Below are 14230 nucleotides of genomic sequence, written 5' to 3'. Positions count from 1 at the left end.
AGGACAGCATGTTCACATGCTTGTAGCAGAACCGGCTCATGTTTTGGAGCTTACTACCGTAGTTCATCCCCCGAGAGTTTCGTAATGTCATCTCGTCGATTTGTGTTGCTACCTTTATTTTTCCAGACATGCTGTCTGAAATATCCCGATACCAACCAGATCTAAATCTCAGGCAGATATGATGGTTGGAACATTCCCAGCATTTGCATTTTGTTCCCAGCTTGCACCGCCATTGTGCCATTTTCTATGGTCTGCCTTCTTAGTAATTAATGTCTGGGATCATCTTCAAAAGTGGACTTCCCATGAGTCACATCCATTTCCGGTGATAAGCAAAAATCATCCATTACGTTGTCTTCAACAAGGTAGTCCACATCATCCATTCTAGTCGATATATGCCATTCTTTCGAACCTCCTTGAACGATCATTTGTGATTGTCTTAGGCTGGCATAAAGAGTTTCAATGATCATTATATCAAAAGTAATTCTTTTTGCCACTTAAGGGAATAGCTCTATGAGTCACCTTCCCTGAGGTGCCCCGTTAGGTAATCATGGCAACTTATCTCCTTGCTACTTTGACACTCACTCACCTTCTCACCTAAGCGTGGGATTGTTTCCTACCAATTTGGGCCTTCGTCATATGTCCCTCTACATCCCTCTTGATACATGTTTCGTGTCTCAGCTCGGGAGATGTTTCAATGTCTCACTCCATGAGTTGATCCTGAGTTGTTCGATCTTCGAGAAAATCGATCCTTCTGGAGTTCTCCCTTTCCTCCCATTGTCATGTTAGTTGGAGTTCTTAGAGCAAGACATCGAGACAAAGATGGTGATCGTGTCAACATTCTTATGAAGTGCAACCTGGATCGTGAAGACCGTGTTAGTTTGTGTCCCCTCCGTCTTCTTACCTCACGTCCTGAATCTCGGGACGAGGTTCTTGTTTAGTGGGGGTGAGTTGTCACATCCCTAGTTTTGGTAATGCTTAGTGCTAGCATCTGGTGTTGCATCATGTTTAAATTTCAGTTGAACTTGAAATGGGGATGTTCAAACCCTAGCACCAAATGAAATGCAACTAGGATCAAATTAAAAATATTTTCAATGAACCTGAAATGCCCTTCTAAAATGTTCATCATCTTTGCCTTGGGTTAGAACCTCTGCAAAAAATGGTGCACACTTTTCTAGGACAGTCTGGATTTTTGAATTAAATCATAAGTATTTGAATTTGGACATTTAAATTCTATAAAATATTTTAAATGTCCAAATAATCTTGAAAACATTTGAGGGCTGTTGGAAATATTTTCAAAAGTGCCCACAATTATTTTCAGGATTTTACAAAATGAATTAGTATTTTCACTAATTCAAGCCAGAGAAATAAAATAGAAAACTGAAACAAAATAAAGGAGAGAGAGAGAGAGAAACCCACCTGGGCCTCACCTGTGCTGGCCCAGCCCACCTGGCCTGGTGCCAGTCATCCCTAACCTCTGCCAGTACGCAGAGGCGGGATAGCGCACGCGTGCGCGAGGCGCCACGCCTCCTCCTGCTTGCCGCCGAGCCTCTGGACACGTGGGTAAACGCCCCAGCGTCGTCCCGATCCGCCCGACCTCTCTCACTCCCCCTGCTCTCTCCCTCGTCTCCGCATCTCGGACCCCAACACGTCCATCACCGCCGCTCACTGCCACTGTGCTCATAGCCCGTCCCTCGACCAACCGCCGTGTTCATCGGCTCCGCCTCGTCGTCCGCATCATCCCAGACGAGCCACGCATCCTTGGGCGCTCTACAACGTCGCAACCATCATCGTCTTCGTCCTCGGCCCCCGCGGTTCGTCGCCATCGATCCGCCTCAACCATAGCTACCCCGAGCCATTGAGCTGCTCTGCGAGTCCGCCGTGAGCCCCTCTTCCTCTCCCCTCCTCTCTCAAGCTCGCGCTCGTCCCCTAGCTCCATTTCCCACTGCGGCCGAGAGCTTCTCGCCGCCGGCCATGGCGCAACCGTGGCCACAGCCATGCAAGCTCACAATGGAGCGCCTCACCGTGCTCAGGAAACCCCCAGGATCCTAATGCACACACCCACTCGCCCTCCCGTGCACTGTAGCACCAATCCCAACCTCGCCCGAACCCCGGCCACCGCCGCGAGCTTTGTTTCGGCGAGCTCCGGCGCCCACGCGGCCACCCACCTGCTCCTCTGGATGCGTGAGAGCACTGGCTACGCCCCGGTGGTCTCCGCGAGTCCAGCCGCCGCCTGTAGCTCAAGTCCGGCGAGCCTCCGCCGTTGTTTTGGTCGCCGGCGGCTTAACTCCGGCCATGCCAATGTGGCACCATCATTAGTGGCTAATGACGCCACTAAACTAACCCCTAGCTCACTAACGGATGGACCCCACACCTAATTAACCCCGGGTTTACCTCCTGCTTAGATTAGTTATAACCTAGCGGGACCCACACATCAGCATTGACTTTGCTGACGCGGCAGTTGACCAGGCCCACCTATCAGCCACACAAACCAGCCCTAGGTCACTGAGCAGTGGGCCCCACTGGTTAGGTTTGACCCAGACCAGCCCTGCTGACCTGCTGAGGTCAGCATGACCTAATGCTGATGTAGTAAACATTTTCTGGAATTAAAATAAATCAGAAATGATTTATTTATTTCAGAAAATATCCAAAACTTCTAAAAATCATAGTAATTCAACCGTAGCTCCAAATCACATAAGTTATATATGAAAAATGATCAGAAAAATCCAAAGAATCTGTTTATGGCATTTTCATGCATGTTAGAGCAACTTATATCCTCTGTTTAGGACAATTCAATTAAATGGCATTTAAGAAAGCACATATGGTGTTTGAATTTTAACCTAGTGTTCAAACCAACTTCATTTAATATGGTTGCTAGTTGCATTAGTTCAATCAACAGCATATTGCCATGTCATGAGCATCCATCATATTGTTGCATTGCATTGATTGTGTTTCTTCCTTGATTGCCGGTATTGTCCCCTCTCAGTAAACGTGGTTCTGACGATGAGTTCGATGACACCGATGAAAAGCTATTACTATCTTCAGAAGTGCCAGGCAAGCAAAGCCCTCTTGTTCATTCCGATACAAACCCACTTGCTCGCTCCTGCTCTCTTTTACTGCATTAGGACAACAACGATTCAACTGTTACATGATGCGGTAGTTGAACCCCTTTCCTCTGCATGACCTGTCATTGCCACGGTAAATAGATGAAACCCACTAGCATGAGTAGGAGTTGTTTGAGCCCTGATGTGCCTAATCATTCATGCTTGTTTGTAATGCCTACTATTGCTTAGAGTTGTGTCAGGTCTGATTCATCGGGGATGAATTGGAAAGTTGTGAACATGTCCTACTGTGTGTGAGCTAAGTGTGTTGAACACGATTTGGTAAAGGTATCGATGAGAGGCCATGTAGGAGTACATGGTGGAATGTTTCATTGGAACCGTCGTTAAGCACCGAGATCTGTATATGTGGTTTAAGAACCAGCTACTACCATGCATTGGGCCCGAAACCAATGGACCCTCTCAGATTCTTAACCACCCTAGCTCTCTGTCCAGGAGTTGCAACTAGTTTTAGGTGTTTATAGGTTATGTGTTGGCGGCCGTGTGTAGCGCTGACCCTAGGGGTGGGCTATGATGCGGTAGATACACCATGGCACGGTGTACCGAGTCACCCGTTTGGTGTCTCGGGAAGCCTGTACACATCGTTCGGGGCTGTATGTGGAAATCTCATCCGGACTCCCTGCGGATGGAACCTGGATAGGCGATAAACCTGGACTAGAAACTTGAGTGTTTAGGTAGGCTGTGGCCGACACCCTCGTTGGGCTTCCGCTTGAAGGTTGCCGAGTACATGTCGTGTAAACGATGGTAAGTGGTGAGAGCGTGTATGAAGAAGTACACCCCTGCAGGGTTAACATCATCTATTCGAATAGCCGTGTCCACGGTAAAGGACTACTTGGTTGCCTATATAGTTCATAGACAAGTGAAAGTGGATACTCTAAAACTTGCAAGATAAGCGTGAGTGCCATGGATGGCCTTCTCGTAGGGAGACGGGAGTGGATCCATAGTGGTGTATTGATATGGTGAATATGTGGACTCGTGTGCGCCACCTCAAAAGAGTTACTTGCAGTCGTAGTTTAAGATAGCCACCGAGTCAAAGCTGGCTTGCTGCAGTTAAACTCCACCTCCCCCCCCTTGTTGATACCGATGCATATGTAGCTTGTTCTGATGTAAGTCTTGCTGGGTACATTTGTACTCACGTTTGCCTATTTTATGTTTTGCAGAGAGACGTCAGTCTCGCTAGTACTTCCGTGTGGACTTTGACGTTTAGCTTGATACCTCAGCTACAATCTTGTGCCATCGGCAGGATCTGGTAGATAGTCAGGCTTCTCAGCCCTTTTCATTTGTAGATGTCTATACTCAGACATGTTAAGCTTCCGCATGTGCTTTGATTTGTATGCTCTGAATGATGGGTCATGAGACCCATGTTTGTAATATCTCGCTCCTCGGAGCCTAATGTATAAATACTTTGAGTCGTAGAGTTTTGTTGTGATGCCATGTTGTATTTGCACATATCAAGCATATTGTGTGTATGTTATTGAAATGCTTGGTATGTGTGGGATCCGACAACCTAGTTGTTTATCCTTGGTAGCCTCTCTTATGGGGAAATGTAGTCTTGTGCTTCCATGAGCCATAGTAGTCTGCTACAGCCCGGTTCACCGGAGTCCTGCTAGCCCAGCACTACTGCTCCGGCACACTTGACTAGCCGGCATGTGATTCACCTCGTTCCTATGTATGTCCCTTCGGGGAAATGTCACGTGGTGACATCCGGAGTCCTGCCTAGCCTGCTACAGCCCGGTTCACCGGAGTCCTGTTAGCCCAGTGCTACAGCCCGGATTTGCACGCTGCTGACCGACATGCTCGATGTTGATTCATGTATGCCTATCCCCGTAAGTTAGTGCCACTTTGGGTTCACGACTAGTCATGTCGGCCTGGGTTCTCTGTCATATGGATGCTAGTGACACTATCATATACGTGAGCCAAAAGGCGCAAACGGTCCCGGGCCATGGTAAGGCGACACCCGTGGGAATACCGTGCGTGAGGCCGCAAAGCGATATGAGGTGTTACTGGCTAGATCGATGTGACTCGGAATCGGGGTCCTGACATATATAATCTGAAAGTTTTCCAGTCGTCGGCTTCAGCCCCCTCGTAGGAAGTACGGGGGTGTTCGAAAAAGCATTTGATCACCCTTGACCCAACGTCTTGGTCCATGAAGGAGGTGACAATGCGGCTAACCAGGCAATCAGACTATAGGGCGTTAACACTTTCACTTAGCCATAGGAGTTTTATGGTGGGTCTACGATATAGCTCCTAGTATATACGCGGCTTATTTTTAATAAGATATGTTGCAAAAAATGATCTGAAAAAGATCCTTCGTACAACACGGAGAGAATCGCTAAAGATTCCGATAAGTCGTCGAGTGGTTGACAAGCTCTCGCCGCATCAGGACAGTCAGTTTTCGGCTTTCTCTACTGAGGTGCTTGACCAGATGAACTGGAAGCACAATCGCAGTAGTTCTCCCTTCACTACCCTAGCCGATAGAGAGGAACGTATGGTAGCAAGCATAGGAGCCGGGCAACTCAACTATTTACCCAAGACATGATTGGAAGCTGATGCATATAAGGCCGAACTCGTGACGCCGAAGTACACTATAAAGCTGTTCAGACTTGCCAGCAACTCATTTGTTCCCATACCTACCCCTGGTGGGTTATGCTGAGGTGTGTGTGTAAAACAACCACAGGAGCAAAAATTCCGATCGATTAGGAAAAAGTCAATACTAGACACTGGTTACTTTTACTGGGAGCTGAGTGATATGCCAATTATTATATAGATAACAAAGCCATGACTCTGGCTATTTGACGTGCCAGGAGGATTCTTTGGCTGGTCCAAATGTTTTCTAGGGTTTGCATGCTTCACACTCTCTCTCCAGTATATATATACACCCTGGAGCCTCAGCGCTTGTAGTTGCTCTCTTCACACTCTCTCGCCCTCTCCCGCTGGAGCCTCAGCGCTTGTAGTTGCTCTCTTCACACTCTCTCGTCCTCTCCAGATCTAAACAAGACTTCGTTGGCCTCTCTCTCTCCCCTCACTGCTTCTCAAAGAGCCGGCAGGATCCGTCCGCCGGGAAGGGAAGGAGGCTTAACAATGTCGCCGTCGGCGAGGGACTACTGGCATAGCTGTTCACTTTCCACTCAGTGGCAGCGCGGGAGGGCCTCTGACCCCTTCTTCTTCACCGCCGTCCCGTCGCCCACCGAACCACGCCCCAAGAACCTTAAGGTATAATTTACTTACTCCACATGCATTGCTCTAGATGCATGTATACCATGAATCTAGGATGTGGTTCAAAGAGGAAAGGAGTGGGGGAAAGTAGTGGGAAAATTTGTATATAGCATTTATCTAGGACATGGTTCAAAGAGGAAATGAAAGGGGAAAGTTGTATAGCATGAATCTAGGACATGGTTCAAAGAGGAAAGGAATGGGGGAAAGTAATGGGGAAAGTTCTATCGCATAAATCTAGGACGTGGTTCAAAGAGGAAAGGAAGGGCGAAAGTACTAGTTCAAAAAGGAAAGGAAGGGACAAGGCTGTAGAGTTTGAGCAGGACTAGATTTGCTGCGCTCACATAGGGAAAGGTGTCTAAAGACAACAAAACTAGGACCAACACAAATATGCTCCTTGGTTGTTTGTTCTTTGTTGCAATAGACTGTGCATGACCACAGTACATCGGTAGATGCACATGGTGCTGGTGCGTCCACTGTCCCGTGCAACTCATTAGCTATTGTTAATCTAAGGCCATGTTTGGTTAAAAACTCCCTAGTCCCTACCTGCTTGGGTCCAGGGACTAAACATGGACTGGAGGTTATTAAATGACATGCTAAAATACCATGTTACCATAGTAATGAACTAATAGAGACAAGGTGCGATGCGTGGCAGGGGAACTGTTGGAAAAAGTCCCAAAAAGACTCCTTCGGGGTCTTCTTTCTTTAGTCCCAAATGCCCACTTTTAGTCCCTAAAAGTCCCTCCTGTTTGGTTTAGATGGGACTAACACAGAGTTTTTTAGTCCCTACACCAAAATGTCCCTGTAAACAAACACCCTCTAATAATGCCGCTGGAAAATTGTTGCAATGCCACAGTTAAAAGCAAATTACATGTTTAACGAATTTTATTGTTAATATAATCTCTATATTAATATTAATCAATGACACCATTTGAGAAATGCTACTGTCTTGCTTTCTTTCCCATTTAGATAAGGTAGATGCTTCTTTTTGTTGGCTTCTGTGTCATCCACCATTATCGACCACTAATTGTTTCCTTTGCACCTCTGTGTAAACAGGGTTATCTACTTCACCTTGTTGCCATTGTGACCTTTTGTTGCACTGCACAAAACACTTTTGTTTTCAGAGTGTTTTGTGTAGTTCAACCAAAATGTCACACCGACAACGTTGCTTGATTGCTTGATGTTAGTGGAACTGCACAAGAGGAGATCTTACTTCCTATCCGTTAAGGCGAATTTGGTTCAGATCTTCTTCTTGTGAGTTGTTTGAATTCCGCATCATGAGAGGTCAGTACTAGCCTTCTTTCACATGATTCTGCAGTGTGCTTTCATATGTTGTGCTACTTGTACGATAATGTTGCTTGATTTTAGTGAACTGCACAAATGGAGACAAGACTTCCAATCGCACCGTAATATCCCATTGAGGTAAGATAAGGATATTTCACAACTGCTGGCCTGTATTTTGCCACTTTCATCAGAAAATTAAGTTTAGTACTATACTTGTGCTCCCTAATTGACATGCCAAATCTTACATTGAAGGCGAAGCTTGTCTGTTATTGAACCAAGTGATGAAGGGGAAGAACAAGCAGAAGAAAAACAAAAATCAACTCCCGGTGCTGTAATGAAGCACTGGAACTGTGATGACACAAGTAATGATATAGTTTTGCATCTTAATTTATTGCTATGGCTGGAACGAGCAATTGTTTTGCCACTGATTTGATGCCACTCTTAATGTAATATGTAATTATCTCTACTTGTGCAAACAGGGATCTTCTTTGAAGATACCATATATTTTAGTGGAACTGCACAAGAAGATGTTGGAAACATTAAACTAATCGAGGAGTATATAGTAAGCATGGCCACCACTGTAGATAGCAACAGATGGTTCCGAAGAAGTGCTTCATCTGTATGCTCTACACAATAAGCCTCCTAAGAAAGGTTGGTACTCTCCCACTGATTTCATCCATATGATTGAGCTTTGTCATCTCTATTGGTGTTGTGCTACTGTTTAGATACTGTCATGAAAAAGTGGTATTGTCCTTGAGAAGTGCTTCATTTGTGTTGTTTTAAATATTTCCTTACCTTTTTTCGAGCAAACAGGGATTCTAGCATTTAGTAGTCCTCTTGTCTTTGCACAACAGGATCATCTTCCTCTGAAAAAGAATATGGAGTACGTGAAGTGACTAGTTCCGATTATGCCAGGATGAAGAAGCCCTGTCTATCTTCTCATTAGAAGGAGCAGTTGAAGGATGGTTACATTACTCCCCACAAGACCAAACTAACTTCATCTCAGAAGGACTGACAAATCTCCATTTTTTTGCTGTGATGCGCGAGTACAATGTTGTTCTAGGATTCTTTCTGGTGAGTTCCATTTTTCTAAAAGTGTGCTCTACATGGACCATGTATGTGCCTGTTGAAACTGTCAATTCATAGTACAGTTTGCTTTATACTAATCACTTTTTTGGTATTTGTGCAAACAGGGGTGCTTAGCTTGATTTCAATGGGAACTGCACAAAATGTTCATGAATACATCGAATCATTCATTTCCACCACAAGAAAGGAGGTGCAGATAAGTTCAAGGCGTTGCAACATATAAGGGCGAAATCATACAAGCTATGCACGGATTTGGTTGATTTTGGTGGAACTACACAAAAAGAACAGCTAGTTTATTTGGCACGAGGTGCCATGTCATGTCCGAACTGATGGCAAACACTGCCCATTCCACAATCGTAGGCATTTGATATTTTGGAATGGGACAACCTTGTCAAATTTTGCTCATTGATTTTAGCAAGACATGCGTTTGATATTTTCGAATGGGACGCCCTTTGCTGTCAGCAGCGTCGATCAATTTTTTCTTTATTCTTTAGTTGTGAAGTAAATATTGCCTCTAATATGTGAGTCGCTGAGATGCATAATCATCGATTGTTTTGAATGTTCTCTATGAATTGCCAGGCCTGTGTGTTTGATTGCAATGTACAAAAACGCTAAAAAGCTGCTCAAACTCTTTGTACTCCTTATGTTCCTTTTTACTTTGCACATTGTGAAAGTGCATACTTTTTTTGTATAAGATTGGTCAAAGTAGAGATACTTTGACTGCAGACAAAACTTGTATGCATACTAGAAAGGACCGGAGGGAGTACATGTGAAACTGCTGCAAATGAGCTGATCACCCTAGGAATAATGCTAGTACGTATTGTTTTGCATGTTCATCCAATGCCAGTGATACATGAATTCGAACTAATCGAAATAAATTCATTCATACATGGTCGGATTTCATATAAACATGCCGGATTTCATTACATTTCATACATTCTTCAACTAAAAAGGGGTGCGCTGGAGGTATAATTAATTAACTGAAGCTACCCACCTGTGTCCCGCTGAGCCGAACAGAAGCTTCAGTGACTTAACTGCAGGTGCAGTTGCATAACTGACATGTGGCCTGTTGGGCCCACGTGTCAGTCAGCCAACTACACCAGCAGTTAAGTAGAAGCAGCGTTCTTCTCCAGTGCAGCTCTCCGACTCCACGTCGCCGCCAAGAAGCTAACTGGCCGTCAATGGTCAACCCGCCTAGGTTGGCTTCAACCAGAGGGTAGCAGCGGTGGCCTTACTTGGACCCGAGCGGCGCTGACCTACCGTGTTCTACTCTTCCTCATTTTCTGTGTGGCGCGACCTCGTTGGCAATGGGGTGGGGTCTCGGCGGAGCCGGCGATGTCCTCTGTCTCGTTGCCGGCAGGGTGGGGCCTCGGCTGAACCGGCAATGTCCTCCGCCTCGTTGTTGGCGGGGTGGGGCCTCGGCGGAGCCGGTGGTGTCCTCTTCCTCGTTGTTGGCGCTATGGGGCCTCGGCGGAGCAGGGCCTCGTCGATGCCAGCGGAGCGGGGACTCGTCGGAGCCGGCATTGTCCTCTGCCTCGTCCTTGGTCTCGCCGAACAGCGCCTCGCCCGCTTCATCGCCCTCTTTGCTAGCCTCTTTGTAGGCGGCCGCAGCCTCCGCCACCTGCATGCGGTACCGCCAGCGCTCGAGGCGGCCCTTGCGGGCGGAGCGGTACGAGTCGAGCAGCGCCTCCTGCTCCGCCCGCTCCGCGGCGATCTGCTCCTCCGCCTGCAGGTGCTCCTGGAGGAGATGGTGGTTGTAGGCGGCGTCGGCATGTGCCTCCCGGAACTGCTCCTCACGCATCTGCCTCACCCTGTCCATATATTGGGCACGAGCCTCGCCGATGGTCATGGTGCAATGCACCGACGAGGATGGCGCGGAGGAGGGGGTTGGCGCCGGATCGTCGACTACCATGTTCTCCATTGGGACGTCATCGTCCTCCGGCTGCCTGTCGGCCAGCAGGTCGGCAGCAATGGCTGCCATCTCCTTGTGGTCCATCGTCCGCCCGTCCCGAAGAGCGATGGAGCGCGAGGAAGCCATGGTGAGCAGTAGTGGTGTGGACAGGAGAAAGGGAACGGATGCGGATGACTGCGGCTATGGTCGGCGCAGCAGTTTATATAGCAATGGTGGGCGGGCGGAGGGACGGACGTGTGGCGCCGGAGTAGCCGCCTCGGCAACCGCGTATCATTAATGTGGGCGACAGATGGATGGACGGACGGCACTTGTGTCGTTTGAAGGCGGAGCAATCACCTGCACCGGGAAGCGGGGCGGGCGGCGCTAACTGTTTCGGGCGGAAAGCGCGCGCGGGCGAGGAGATGACTTTACTTGGAGAGGATGACAATGGGGACCCACCAGGTCCATAGCCTCACGTATGCAAGTGTCTCCTTATTATATATATATATAAACTATAATTTATTTTGCTTCCTCCTGGTTTTCTGACATCACGGTCCCACACCATTGTCAACCTATGTAGTACTCCCTCCTTTCCAGTTTATAGGGCTTATCTCAAAATTTTAGTTTTTCCATTTTATAAGGCTCAATTTGGTTGTTCCCCATCACATGTTCAGACTTCAAGGTGCATTAAATCATTGCATGCAAGTATTAAGAGAAAACTGACCAATGCATGCACTTTATGCATGCATGCATTGCAATTAATGCATTTGTAAACATATTTTTTTGAGGAAAACAAGAGCATTAATTGGGTGCTTTTGCAAACTACAAAAAATATTCCACCACTCACCATCTACCTTGGTTGGTAAGATTTTTGAATTGAGCCTTATAAACCGCAAAGGAGGGAGTAGTCAATAAACGGGACAATTGCACAAGAAGCGGTCGACAGCTGGGACCAAGCAGCTCGGGCAGTATTTGTGTTTTTGAGCTGTGAGCATTGCAGAGTTTTTCGATGTTTAGCCCAGATATTAATTTTTCTCCTTTGAACAACAACGAAAACATCGCTGTAGGTATTAACTGGGCGGGCTGTGGCCCGTCTAGCCCAGGCCAGATATCCAGCCCAGATATTAATTTTTTTCAAGCTGAAAATGGCTAGCCCAGCTATACTTTTTTTTAGGAATACCCAGTCAAGGTCAAGTTGTTATTCTCTGCCCCGCTGGGCTGCAAATCTTTCCTAGGAGGGATGCATTAGGCTTAACAAGAAAATGGGCTTTAAGAAATAATAAATGGGTTGTAATTATAAAAACTGGGCAGTAACTATAAAAAATGCACCAAACACGTGATTACTTTATAAATATTATTTTTGGATATTGAAAATTTTAATTTCATTAATTGTTGCGAGCGCAATGTTTCGTTGGATTTTTACGTAATATAAATTTATATTGAAATTGTATTTAATCTGACTAGAAATTTCAGGATAAAAATATTTCGGATCCCATCAAAATGTGGGAAATTTTATTGAATTCTGTTTTGAATGGTTGGTTGAAATGGGTTGTACTTTTAACGAACTGTAAATGGGTTGTAGTAAATTCCATTAGAATTCAAAAATGGGCTACACATTCTTACAAATCACAAATGGGCTATAAGTTCTCTGCCACACACTTCTGGCCTTACTAAGTTGACGCGTCCCCTAAAAAACAGAGTTGACGCGTATGCAAGGCATTGTCAACTAATAGTCAACACACGGTTCTAGCAGCAGTGGCCGTTGGATGTCCATCCAACGGATGTCGTGCTTCTTCTTCAATCTCAGATATTCTAACTTCACCCGCCCAAAAAATGATTCCTCCCCCTGACATCTGGGGTGCACCGTTTTGGAAGCTGACTTGTGGGCCTACTAAGTTGACACACCAAGGGCTTTGTCAACTTAGTCAATATAAACGATTCTAGCTGCAGTGACCGTACGATGTCCATCCAACGACCGTCGTCCTTCTTCAACCTCTGGTCTTCTTGCTCCAGCCACCCAAAGCAGCGCCGGTCGTGCCGCCTGCTCCTGCCTCCCGTGTCCGGATGTGCTACCGTGGACGCCTCACCGCCCCCTACTACTCCCACCGCTGGCCAGGCCATCCCTCCACTCACCCACACCCCATGTTATTCTGCGGCGACGGTAGCGCAGCCGAACCAGTGAACCCTCATACTCCTCTCCGCGTGTGCATCCACTGCTGCGTCTTCCCCGGCTCCGCGTCGTCCCCTTCCTAGGCCTCGCCGTCGTCCACCGCCCTGGTGCTCTCGGCACGGCATGGTCAACATGGTCAAGGAACGACTTCCATCGGACATGGACTATACGTGGAGAGGCTGACAGCTGGGTCTACGGCAGCCGCAAGGAAGTGCCTCCTTATTACGTGCAAAATAATTATTCCTCCACCTGATAGGGGGGACCCACCGGACGGGCCACCGTATTTCGCAAAAAAATGATTCGCCCCCTGACTGCTGGGACCCACGAGCTACATCTTCGCACGCAAGGAAGTGCGTCCGGAAAAAAAAACGATTCGCCCCCTGACTGCGGGACCCACAAGCTACATCTTCGCATGCAAGGAAGTGCCTGACAGTCGGGACCCACCTGGTCGAAGCGTACGTAGCGTTGTCATTCTGGTCGCGAACGTGTACGTACATATATACTGGTGGATGTAGAGGTGCGCACATGTCGTAGTAGAGGCGCGTACGTGTCGTAGTAGAGGCGCGCACGTAGCTTGTACACGTACGTACAGCGGCCAGGGTGCAAGAAAGAAAATATGGCCACGTATGTGTACATACGGGCGGGGTCTCGAGCGCCTACTCGCGCATACGTACGGCCATGGCTCGTGTACATGGCTGGGTCAGAACGGAGAAACAACGTCGTCGTCATGTTCATGGGGAGGCAACGGAATGCATCGTGTTCATCGGGAGGTAACGGAATGCGTGGGAGCCAACTGGCTGGGTCGGAACGGAATGCGTGGTCGTGTTTATCGGGAGGGCTTGGACGGAACAGGCGATGGAAACGAGGCTTGGCGTACCGCACAACGGAGGAAACGGACCTCCTACATTCGGAACGGGGTCCTGTTGATCAGGAGGGGTCTGGCATACCGCAAAATGGAGGAAACAGACCTCCTACGGTCGAAATGGGGGTCCTGTTGATCGGGAGGGGTGTGGTGTAGCGCAAAACGGACGAAATGGACCTCCTACGGTCGAAACGGGGGTCCTGTTGATCGGGAGGGGTGTGGCGTACCACAAAATGGACGAAACGGACTTGTGTTGGAGCGCTACGGTCGAAACGGGGGTCTTGTTCATCGGGAGGGGTGTGGCGTACCGCAAAACGGGACTCCACGGGATACTGTTCATCTCCATCGTCGACCTCCTCCAGTCTCCACGGGCTACCGTCGACCTCCTCCAGCCTCCATGGGCTCCTGTTCTTCCAGCCTCCACCGCGCGCTACTCCACCGGCTACTGTTCAACCACCCCTCCATGGGAACCCCTCCACCGTCTACTGTTCAACCAGCCCTCCACACCACGGGGTCCTGTTCAACCACCCCTCCACTGTCTACTGTTCATCCAACCCTCCACCACACCATGGGGTCTTGTTCATCCAGAGGCAACGCCACCACTCACT

The sequence above is a fragment of the Triticum aestivum genome, chromosome 3A (assembly GCF_018294505.1).
Source record: "Triticum aestivum cultivar Chinese Spring chromosome 3A, IWGSC CS RefSeq v2.1, whole genome shotgun sequence".
Taxonomy (NCBI): Eukaryota; Viridiplantae; Streptophyta; class Magnoliopsida; order Poales; family Poaceae; genus Triticum; species Triticum aestivum.
Note: the sequence above shows the minus strand (reverse complement) of the source record.